Genomic DNA, 12,532 nt, shown 5'->3' with positions numbered 1-12,532 from the left:
TTGCCTCCAAAATTCCTCTCTTGGATCTTTATCTCTGTCAGAATCTGCTTCTTGGCTATTCAATCTAGGTCTATGATGGCAAATTTATGGCATGCGTGCTGGAAGTGGCATGCAGAGCCATGTCGCCTGGCATGTGTGGTGTTGCCCATTCCTCTTCCGGGTTTTCAGCGCATGAAGCTGACCTGCCCAGGATCCATGTGGGCTGCTGCAGGGGGAAGCCAGGCATGGCTGTCTGGACATTGCCCAGAGCATGAGGCTGGCAGAAGGAGGAGCCGCCGCTGCCTCTTAGGTGGCGTGAATGGCCTGCCACCACCCTCTGCCCTGCCAGCTGCTCCTGCCACTGCCAGGGGTGAGGGGTGGTGAAAGCAAGGACATGTGGACCGGGGCTTCCCTCCCTCCCTGGCGGAGGCTTGGGCTGTGGAAGAAGCCAGCTCAGGCAGGGAGGGAGAGAAGCGTGCCCCCTCACCCTGGCGATTCTCACACTGCTGCTTCCCCAGTGGCAGCAGGTGCAGTGGTCTGAGGCTTCCATCCCTCCCCAGCAGAGGCTTGGGGCCACTGAAGAAGCCCACTCAGGTGGGGAGAGAGGGAAGCATACCCCCTTGCCCACCAATTCTTGCACTGCTGCTTCCCTGGCGGTGGCAGGAGCAGTGGGCTGAGGCTTCCCTCCCTCCCCAGGGAGGCTTGGGGCTGCGGAAGAAGCCACTTGGGTGGGGAGGGAGGGAAGCATGCCCCTTGCCCCAGTGATTCTCGCACTGCTGCTTGCCCAGTGGCAGCAGGAGCAACGGGCTGAGGCTTCCCCCCCTCCCTGGCACAGGCTTGGGGCCGGCATAGTTTGGTGCAGGAGGCTTTCCAGGCCCAAAACAGGGTGCAGGGGTGGGCGCATGTGCTGGGGGCACATGTGCAGGGATGCACGCATGTGCAGGGGAGCATGGGGGTCATGTGCACATGCTCAGGTGGGTGCACATTGCATTATGGGTGCCGGCACACATGTGCTGTCGCATGCACGCACACGTGCTTTTGGCATGCAAGGACAAAAAGATTCGCCAACACTGATGTAGGTATTTCTCCCACTCCTACCCTCTTCCACTGCCTAGTTCCCCAAATTTCTGCCCAGGCCCCTATCTCCCTTTCAAATGTATCTTCCAACTCTTTTAATACATTTCCCCCCTGGTTTAATTCATCAATCACTGTTATTTCCATTGTTGTCTTCTCTTTGTCTTCTTCTTTCTTTATTTCTTCTACTAACTCCTTCCTTTCCTGGGCGTCTTGTTCTTTATTCATCATCCCTCATATGGTATTTAACATTTTTTCCCTAATCTCCTTAAATCCTTTCTCCATGGCGTTTTTTGTGTTTTGAAAGAGTAATGCCATCTCCTTCAAAATTCCACCCATTTCTGCCTCATAAAACATCTTGTTTTATGTTTTAAAAATTCAACTTTTGTCCAACAATCCAAGAACTATTTATTCAGTCCTTCAATTGCCCTTCAGGGAGTAAACTAGTAGTCCCAGTTCTTTTTATCCCATAGATAAACAGTCAGTTCCATTTAGATAATCCCAAAAGTTATCCAAAGCCTCTTTACATCCCCTTTACAGGTTCAATCTTCTAGCATAACATTCAGGGGTCCCTTAGTTAAGAAAACTTCCTTATTTTCATATTTGGGCCTCCAGTAGTCATAGGGTAGTTAAAAGTAATCCAATAGATACTTTAACTGTCCTTCATGTAGATATTCCCAGGCTTGTAATTTTTCCTTTTGTCAGCAGGTGGCACTCTCATCTTAATTTTCAGTATTGCCACTAATCAAGCATTCTTTTAGTCATAGAACAATTATAAAAGCAGAATAAGTTTTATAAGTAAATGATTCCAGCATTTTAAATTGCCTTCCCAGTACCACGTCTTCTCAATTTAAGAGTCCAATTTTCTGTATATTTCAAAATTTATTATTTTTCTATCGTACGTCCCTCATTTCCGATCTGGTAGTTTCTCAGAATGCTTAGACACCACTTTTACAGATAATTCTGAGAAAATAGTTCTAAATTGTTCCTTGGGGTTGAATTTAAAGCAAAAGGAAATCCTCTCCCCCAGTTCCAGTCACTGTGCACCTACTTCACTCCAGCACCAGTCTTAGATGTTCATTGGTTATCCCAGCTTTGTGGTAGCCATCTTTAGCTGCATTTTCTTCTTGCCATGGCTGAGAGGGAAAAGAAACCTAGGGTCAGACAGGAAAGCTGCAACTCTCCACAACCTCACAGGGTGCCCCTCTTTGCTTCATCACCCCTACAGGGTGGCTTTGGCTCCCTTGGAGCCCACAAACAGGGAGAAGTCAGCACAGTGAATGTGTGTCTGAGACCGCTGTGATGTCAACTGGACTTTTCCCTTACTCCTACATTTTTGACCAAGTCTCTGACTTTTTCCTTTGAGTTCTCATGACATTGTGTATTTTTGTATTATTATATTTGATATGGCTTTACTCTTCCTCAGCCACCTGTCATGCACATATCTGCTTTTTTCTCCTAAGTCCACTCCTGTTTTTATGCCGCATCTGCTCACTCTGCTTGCACCTTTCCTCAGTGTGTGATTGTTCCCTAGGACTTCCATATGCTGCATTTATAACATGGCTGCCTGCTGCACAGAATTTCCATACACACATCCTCCCACCATTGAGGCCAAGACACAACATATTCTCTTTTGCTTCCCCCATGAATGAGGAACCATAATAGCTACTCCAGTATGACCCAAAGCAATATAGATAGTACAGAACTGCTGCTCCAAAGCTACCCCACAGACTCTAGAAGAGAATAGCTTTTACCAAGACTAGGACTTTTTATACTCTGAGAAATGCTCTGTAGCATTTATTTTGCTGTATGCTATGTCAACTAGTACGTTTCCATTACAGTAATTTTTTTTCAGTTGAAATGGACTCGGACTGAAACTCAAAATGCTTTAAAAAAGGAGAGGAGGCAATTGTTTTCAACTTCTCTTAGTACTAGTACTGGAAAAAAATCTATCTGATTTCCATTGTGCAATTTTCATGAGCGAGGCTTTTGTTTATTCCTACCAAAGTCTTTGTTCAGAAACAAACTTTTTATAGCCAATCACATAAAAAGGACGAGGTTTTCTTGCTTGTCCTCTATTCTGTTACTTCTATATTTTCTTAGAAATATTTCATTGTTGGAAGACACATCCACACCCCAACACATTAGAAATTCTCTTTCTCTGATACATAATCCTCTCTTTTGATCATCCTATCCCCTACCTCAAGGCTGTATTTTTATTCATAATGAAATAAAATGAAAACTCTCCCTTTAAATGAGTTAAAACTGCAACTAACAAATTTTGTAATAAAACAAAGGGACTAAAATGTTGGTGCATCTGCATTAGGTATTGACACTTGGAAGACCTCCAAAGCAATTAGTTAAATCATTCTGTACTCTTCATCCTCTGGTTCATCATATAGTCTCACTACAGGATGGTAATACATCACTGTGCCAAACCCAACCAGCCATGCCACTAGAGTTCCTCCAAAGAAAACACAGAAGGTTAATAGACAGATGTATATGAAATCTTCTAGTTGTAAGTGCAGAAGGCACAGGTAACGGAGCTCCAATTTTGCCTTGATGAGAGAAAGACCCTGCATTTTTTCTGGTTTATTGCAAGTGGTATTCTCAAAATCTGCAAAAAGGAAACATAAAATGAGAACTAGTATGAATTTTAAACAGTTACTGGTAACTCTACAGCTGCCCAGCCTGCTGCTCCTGCCACTGCAAGGGGGCGGTGGCAGTTCTCATGCTGCCACTTCCAGCTGGGATGCTGGAGGAGGAAAAGGAGAAGGAACTGCAGTCGGGGAGGCAAGCTGCCCCAGGAGGGCTGGAGGAGAGCGCAGCATGGAGATGCCACCAAGGGGTAAGAGCAGTGGTGGGATTCAGCCAGTTCGCACTACTTTGGGAGAACCGGTTGTCAACTTTCTGAACAGTTTGGTGAACTGGTTGTTGGAAGAAATCATTAGGGCAGAGAACCGGTTGTTAAATTATTTGAATCCCACCACTGGGTAAGAGGTGCACTGGCAGGAAGCAACTAGGGGGGGGGACTGCGCTAGCTTGTTCTCAGTGGTGGGCTGGGGGGGGCGCTTCATCCCGGCCAGAGTTGGGGTGAAGCTCTCCCATCTTCTGCCCCCCTAACCCGAGCCCCAGGAATGCTGACACCCCTTACCTCCAAAGCCAGGAAGGGGCTCCAGCTTGCCAGCAGAGGGAGGTGGCATTCCCTACCTAACTTTCTCTCCCTGTCCAGAGCTGTGGAACCGGGTCATTGGTGGGGATGCCTGCCACCCCGACAGGGGGAAGGGGGGGCAGCAGGGGGGCGGGCAGGGAGGCACAAGGACCCCTGAAAGGCCAGGTGGAGCTGGTGCATGTGCAGCGGGCAGTTAGTCTTTGCACACGTGGGCCAGAAACCAGAAGAGCAGGTGATTGGCACACATATATGTGCCAGAAACTGGAGGTTCATCTGCTTTTCTGGTTTCCAGTGTGCATACACTTGCTCCCACTTCAGCACTCGGTGCCAAAAAGGTTTGCACGTGCTCCCGTTTTGGCACTCGGTGCCAAAAAGGTTAGCCGTCACTGGTATAGGCATTATTTGATATCACTGTGGACCCACAATGCTAAATTTCAACTGAGTTCAGGGATGGTATTGATGTTCTGACTCTGCAGTTATTTTGAATTGATTATTTCCCTCCAACTGAAGGATTGTGGCAAATTAATAGTAAATGTAGGGAAATATATTTCAATTAGCAATGTTTATTCTTGCTGTTGATTTTTCTTCAGCTGCTATATATGTCATTTATGATTTTGTAATTTTGCTTTTTATCTCATTTTTAATAAATTGCTAGCAACCTGTAATTGAAATGGCTGGCCATACAAATGGAATGTGCTGTACACATTACAGTTGATGACTAATCTGAGGATTTGTGAAAGTTGTCTAAGGCAGAAATACAGGGGGACTCATTGGAGTGTAATTAGGTCTGTGGAGTTGACTGCTAATTGAAGAATCCACATTCCTAATTAACTCAGGGAATAAAAGAGGTATTCAACATGAAGTCCAATCTCACCTGGGGATTTAATATCAGTATTTGTTAGCCAGTTGGAGAACATCAGGAATTTGCAGTCACAATTCCAGGGGTTATCCTTTATTCCCAAAATACGAAGTCTGTACAGTTTTTGGAACATTTCAGCACTGAGGTAAGACAAGCCACAATTACTCAAATCTATATATCTCAGAAGACTGTTCTTTTCAAAGGCTTGCGCCATAATCTCCACCATCAATGGATTGCCAGAGAGATTTAAGAGCAGCAGCTCACTCAGTTGTGAAAAAGTGAAGGATGTTATGTGGGAGAGCCTGTTGAAACTGAGATCCAAATATGTCAGTTTGATTAACCCTGGAAAGCTGAAATCCAAGTCCATTGTTATCAGATTGTGGCTGCAATCAAGGTGGACCAGTTCATTGAGATAACTCATGGTTAATAGTGGTAAATTGGTGAGATTGTTCTGTGCCAGAATTAGTTTTTTAGTAGTCAGAGGAATTGTGGTTGGAAAGTTTTGCAATTTTTTTCCTGTGCAGTTCACTTGCAACTTATTACAAGTACATTCTGTGGGGCAACTCAGGGCCTCTTCTATCCATTTCATTCCAAGTGCAAGAATTGTCCACAAAAGTGGGGAACTATGACAAGAGATCGGAATGAAATACCCCATCTTGTAGTTTTCTCTCCTTTAGCTTCATCAGAAGGGGACTTGCCTTTTTGAAATTTCAGATGCAGAGGAGAATATTAGTTTACCAGTTCCTGCTAGAAGAGCTCCAAGTCATCTTAGTTGTTACTGTCACCTTTATGACATCACCTCTTTAGCCCATACTCTGGAATCATGATGGTGATGTACAAGCAGACCTGCCTATGTCAACTGTCTTAATAAATATTCATTTTTTTTATCATTTATGCATATTCCAGTCTTTCATATTTTTGTAACAATAATTATATTATTGTTACAATTATATATATAATTATCAATAATTATATTATTACAAAGCATAATAATATTTACACAATTTCATTGCTTAACATGTAAAATATATACACTGCACGATGGTTTATTCATATATATGCATTTACATATATGACCAAGATTCATATAGAAAAACAAAAGATAGATAAGGTAAACTTTATTGTTATTTTTTAATGTGGGCACGCTGGCACACATTAAAAATGAATTTGTTGCCTGCTCTCAAAAGAAAGTAAATGCCCATACACATACATAACACACATATACACATGCTATAAACATACATATATATATATATATATATATATATATATATATATATATGTGTGTGTGTGTGTGTGTGTGTGTGTGTGTGTGTGTGTGTGTGTGTGTGTGTAGTTAATATTTCGGGTTTCTTCCCGTGTAATTGTGGATATATCCCTAAAAGGGTAGAAGCGACATCTACCCTAAAAGGGTAGAAGCGAATCCCATCTGCCATCATCAGGCTTATGCCAGTAGTCATTTTGCACTAACTGACGTTGGAATTTCAAATCTGGTGCTGGTATTCTGGGATGGCTCCACCTTTTCATTCTGATTGGTTGGGAGTCCCAGTATGTGTTTATTGGCTTGGCTTCGGGTGTATGGTCGGTTTTTCTCCACTAGGTGGCAGGGCTTAATCTTTGTGGCTGGTTTGAATATGATTTGGTTGGGATTTTTTTGTGCAATGTTTGGTCCATGTTCCACATATGGTGTCAAGATTCGTCTATCTATGAGAGCAGGTTTCCAAATAGTAGGCAGACGTGAAGTGTCATCCCGTTTATTCATGCAATATGGTCTTTTTTCCATTTCTATTGCTTCTCTGATTATCCTGCCATTGAGATGTTCTATTTTTGCAACTGTTTTTGTTTTATTAAAATTAATGTTGTGTCCTGTTGTATTTATATGTTGAACTAATGATGATGTGTGTTCTTGCTTTTGTATTGAGTTTTTGTGTTCCTCGATGCGCACACTCATTCTTCTGTTGGTCTGTCCAATGTATGTTGATGGGCAGGAAGCACATGGGATTTCATATATGCCTTGAACTTCTAATTCTATTTTGTCTTTGGGGTTTCTCAGAATGGACGATATCTTTCTATCTGTGCAAAATATGGTTTTGATGTTGTGTTTTTGTAGTACTTTGCTAATTTTATCTGTTGTTCCCCTTATATAGGGCAAGATGGCTTTCCCATTGTTTTGTTCCTCTTGTTGTTTTTTATTCTGTCTTGGTGTTGTATGTTTGATCATATTGATGACTTTATTTCTACAGAACCCATTTGATGTCAGTACATTAGTTAGTGTATATAATTCAGTTTGTAAATGTGCTTCATCAGCCAGACGTTTAGTTCTTGTGGTTAATGTTTTGGCAACAGAGTTTATTTGTGCTGGATGGTGGTGTGATTTGGTGTGATTTACAGACATTCAAAGAAACTTAAGAAATTAGAACATAAAAAACCTCCAACCACAACACAACATCACTTAAAACAAGTAGTATACAATGCTTCCGATAGAAAATTAACAACAGCAGAAACAAATGTCTTAGCAAAGGGCTTTAATTTTGCAGTGGCACCCAATAAAATTCCAATAGAAACCATCATATGCGAAGTTGAAACCAGCCTAAAGAAACTCAGTGCTGACGATGCTGATAAAGTCAGACATGACGTCACCAACATTCTATGTACTAGTAAACCACCTAAAAGCAACTTATCAAAAGAAGAACAAAAAGCACTGCAAGTTTTAAAAAATGATAATAGCATAATGATATTACCAGCAGATAAAGGCAATGCAACAGTAGTAATGAACACAGTGGACTATGAAAAGAAACTGTCTGACTTACTTCAAGACGCCACATATAAACCCATAAACACAGACCCAACAACATATCTAGAAAAAACCACGAAGATAAAGATAAAATCAAGTACTATAAGTAAAGAAATCCAACAAAAAATTATCCCCAGAGAAAAATCATCAAAATGCCCAAAACTGTATGGCCTCCCAAAAATACACAAAGATGGAATACCTCTCAGACCCATAGTAAGTTCCATAGGCTCACCTTTACAAAATCTAGCCAGATATTTAGCAAAACATCTTCAACCTTACGCAGAATCTGCTGCTTCATATGTACAGAACTCATACCATTTCATACAAATAATAAAAAAGCAACACATAAAAGAAAGTGACCTTCTTGTAAGCTTTGATGTTGTATCACTATTCACACAAATACCTGTCAAAGAAGCCTTGTCATCAATTAAAAACAAATATCAACTACCAAAACATATCACAAACTTAACAGAACATTGTTTATCCAACACATATTTCATACACAGAGGACAGAGATATAAACAAGTAGAAGGTGCACCAATGGGATCACCATTATCACCAGTCATCGCTAATCTTTTCATGGAAGAATTCGAATCCAATGCCTTAGAAAAAACTGTTAACAAACCAAAATTATGGCTCAGATACATTGATGACACCTTTGTGATCTGGCCACATGGAAGAGATAAATTGGAAAACTTCTTAGTACATTTGAACAGCCTCCATCCCAAAATAAAGTTCACCATGGAGATAGAATCAGAAAACCAGTTACCTTTCCTCGATGTATTAATTTATAAAAAATCTGATGGCACCTTAGGACATACCATCTATCAAAAGAAGACACATACGAACCGCTATCTCAGCGCCAAATCATACCACCATCCAGCACAAATAAACTCTGTTGCCAAAACATTAACCACAAGAACTAAACGTCTGGCTGATGAAGCACATTTACAAACTGAATTATATACACTAACTAATGTACTGACATCAAATGGGTTCTGTAGAAATAAAGTCATCAATATGATCAAACATACAACACCAAGACAGAATAAAAAACAACAAGAGGAACAAAACAATGGGAAAGCCATCTTGCCCTATATAAGGGGAACAACAGATAAAATTAGCAAAGTACTACAAAAACACAACATCAAAACCATATTTTGCACAGATAGAAAGATATCGTCCATTCTGAGAAACCCCAAAGACAAAATAGAATTAGAAGATCAAGGCATATATGAAATCCCATGTGCTTCCTGCCCATCAACATACATTGGACAGACCAACAGAAGAATGAGTGTGCGCATCGAGGAACACAAAAACTCAATACAAAAGCAAGAACACACATCATCATTAGTTCAACATATAAATACAACAGGACACAACATTAGTTTTAATAAAACAAAAACAGTTGCAAAAATAGAACATCTCAATGGCAGGATAATCAGAGAAGCAATAGAAATGGAAAAAAGACCATATTGCATGAATAAACGGGATGACACTTCACGTCTGCCTACTATTTGGAAACCTGCTCTCATAGATAGACGAATCTTGACACCATATGTGGAACATGGACCAAACATTGCACAAAAAAATCCCAACCAAATCATATTCAAACCAGCCACAAAGATTAAGCCCTGCCACCTAGTGGAGAAAAATCGACCATACACCCGAAGCCAAGCCAATAAACACATACTGGGACTCCCAACCAATCAGAATGAAAAGGTGGAGCCATCCCAGAATACCAGCACCAGATTTGAAATTCCAACGTCAGTTAGTGCAAAATGACTACTGGCATAAGCCTGATGATGGCAGATGGGATTCTGCCGAAACGTCGCTTCTACCCTTTTAGGGATATATCCACAATTACACGGGAAGAAACCCGAAATATTAACTATACACACATACATACCCGTGAAAACTTACATAAACAAATATATATATATATATTACTTTTCGTAGGTTTTGTGTGTGTTTTTCTTTTAGCCAGGTTTCTCCTACGTAACCAAGATTTTTCTACAGCCCTAGCTCAGTGGAGTCACATCCACTCGATTCTGAGCTTTTTTCTTTCTGGCAGCCAGCAGGCCCTATGCTGCCCTATGCTGCTTAGTGAGAGACTTATATAGATCTATTTCTGGCTCGTTAGCCATCATCAGTAAGCCACACCCACATCTCATGTATCCTCCCTGTAAAGGTACAATATCTATTTTACTTTTCGTAGGTTTTGTGTGTGTTTTTCTATATATATATATATAGAAAATGTGTGTATGTATGTGTGTGTGTATGTGTATGTATGTATGTATACACTCTTTCTCTCCCTCCCTCTCTCTCTCTCTCTCAAAAACTTTGGCCATCTAATGAGAAGGAAGGACTCACTGGAGAAGAGCCTAATGCTGGGAAAGATTGAGGGCAAAAGAAGAAGGGGACAACAGAGAATGAGGTGGCTGGATGGAGTCACTGAAGTATTAGGTGTGAGCTTAAATGAACTTCGGGGGATGGTATAGGACAGGAAGGCCTGGAGGAACGTTGTCCATGGGGTCATGATGGATCGGACACAACTTCGCAACTAACAACAACAAATACACACACACAAACACACATGTACATGTGTGTGTGTGTGTGTGTGTGTGAGTGATCAATATGTATTGATCACTGTCCATTTTGAATACATAGTGGAAAGAGGAAGCTTGAGAGTTCACAAGGTTGATGCTATATGGAACAAAACTGAGACTGAATCTAGATGTTCTGGTTCGGATACCATGAAGATGTAGCTGAGCCAGAACAATTCTAGGTCTAGATGGAATCAGCAATAACTCCTACTTAAATATACCTGTTTGTTTTCCTCCAGTTCAATGTACATCACTCCAGGTGTCGTAGTTATAGCAATAAGTGAATTTTTGCAACAAATTTAATATAATATTGTAATACTAATTGTTCCATTTTTCACTATTTTGACTGAAATTATAACTAAAGAAAGCAAGCAGCAAGTATTGATGTAACAACTGACATAAGAATTTTTATTTGAAATCCCAAGGGGTGATATAATCTTTTCTACTGGACATCCTAGGGTGCAATGTGATGTGTAAGGACATCTTTCCCCACAACAAAACTTTGAATCCAAAGCCTACAGTCAGAGAGAACATGCCAGTCTCTTCCTCCCTCTCCAGTTTGTTGCCCTCTTTGTGGATAAAGAAAGTGGGTTGTCCTTTGTGCAGGAAAAACATTGGCCATGATAGAGAAATCATGTGCCATCGTCTCCCAATATCTCTATTTTTTTTCTGAGCCTAGTAACTTTTTAATTTCTGCATTTATCTCTGGAGCTAAAGAAAACTGTTCATTTTCCTCCATGTCTTCCCTGCAGGTGAAGTTCAAGCACACTTTCTGTGTGCAAGGACCACTAGGATATTCAGGCTAAAGAAGAGGACACCCTGAGCCATTCCTCTCCATAACCAGATACTCTGACAAGGAGAAATTCTCAGCACTCCTCTTTCAGGTGTAACGTATATGTTCATTTTTCAAAATCCAAATTTCTATGGCAAATATAATATTGAATACTTATGGGGTATATCAGTGGTGAAATCCAAAATTTTTCCTTACTGGTTCTGTGATCATGGCTTGGTGGGCATGGCTTGGTGGGCATGTGACTGAGTGGGTGTGTCTTGGTGGTCATATGACTGGGTGGGTGGGTGTGGCCAACTCAATGTTACTCCCACCCAGTCACATGACACTCCCCCAGCCACACCTGCCCAGGTTTTGTGGCTCCCAGTGTTTTCTGTGGGAAATGGGTCATGTGACTGGATGGGCATGGTCAACTTGATTGATCTCACCCTTAGGAAATTTCTCCTTAGTCCAACTCACAATAAAATAGCACTGTTCCAATATTTAGAATAGAACAGAACAGAACAGAACAGAATAGAATAACAGAGTTGGAAAGGACCTTTGAGGTCTTCTAATCCAACCCCCTGCTTAGGCAGGAAACCCTACACCACTTCAGACAAATGATTATCCAATCTCTTCTTAAAAACTTCCAGTGTTGGAGCATTTACAACTTCTGGAGGCAAGTTGTTCCACTGATTAATTATTCTTTCAGAAAATTTGAGGTGCTCCTACAAAAATGAGGGAGTCAATCTATTTTCCAAAGCACCAAAAGGCACAACAAGAAACAATGGATGGTAATATGAACCCGATATCTGATGACATTTCCAACATTTTTCGGATTTATTCTTGAACATTCTGGCTATTCTCGTCGGGGGTAGATGCCTGTTACGAGTAAATGCCTAACTGTGTATACACCATTGCATAGACTGACCCACTGATCCCTCCTCCCTCACTTAGCCCTTCCCATAACCCCTCCTTACCTTGACTCCACCTCCTCCATATATAAGGCTGTGCGCAGAAGTCCAGGACTAGTTCCAAATGAGTACCTGAATAGAAAGAAATGGAGTAAATAAATACATTGAACTCAAAGCCTATCGTGTCTGTGATTATTGGGCAAGATCCTTGGAAAACTTACTTATCAATGCCACCTGTAAAACATCTTATACAAATTTTCTTTATATGCAGTTGACATTGTCATTTTATAATTTTGCGACCACAATTTTTGCCATTTCTCTAAGTCAATTCCATGTCCAAAATTTTTCCCCCAAGCAATCATAGT

At 41.1% G+C, this 12,532-nt stretch overlaps 1 long non-coding RNA gene across 1 annotated transcript; it reads right to left on the bottom strand.

The window, feature by feature from the left end:
* Nucleotides 1–3,019: 3,019 nt before the first annotated feature.
* On the bottom strand, nucleotides 3,020–5,895 carry LOC117661285 (uncharacterized). Its single transcript, XR_015733518.1, has 2 exons — nucleotides 5,100–5,895; nucleotides 3,020–3,670 (listed from the first exon to the last, which is right to left on the bottom strand). It is a non-coding gene; the product is annotated as an uncharacterized LOC117661285 (long non-coding RNA).
* Between the last annotated feature and the right edge of the window lie 6,637 nt (nucleotides 5,896–12,532).

This window comes from Pantherophis guttatus, chromosome 3 (assembly GCF_059756535.1).
Source record: "Pantherophis guttatus breed Tessera chromosome 3, ASM5975653v1, whole genome shotgun sequence".
NCBI lineage: Eukaryota > Metazoa > Chordata > Lepidosauria > Squamata > Colubridae > Pantherophis > Pantherophis guttatus.
This window is presented reverse-complemented; position numbering and strand designations above follow the sequence as displayed.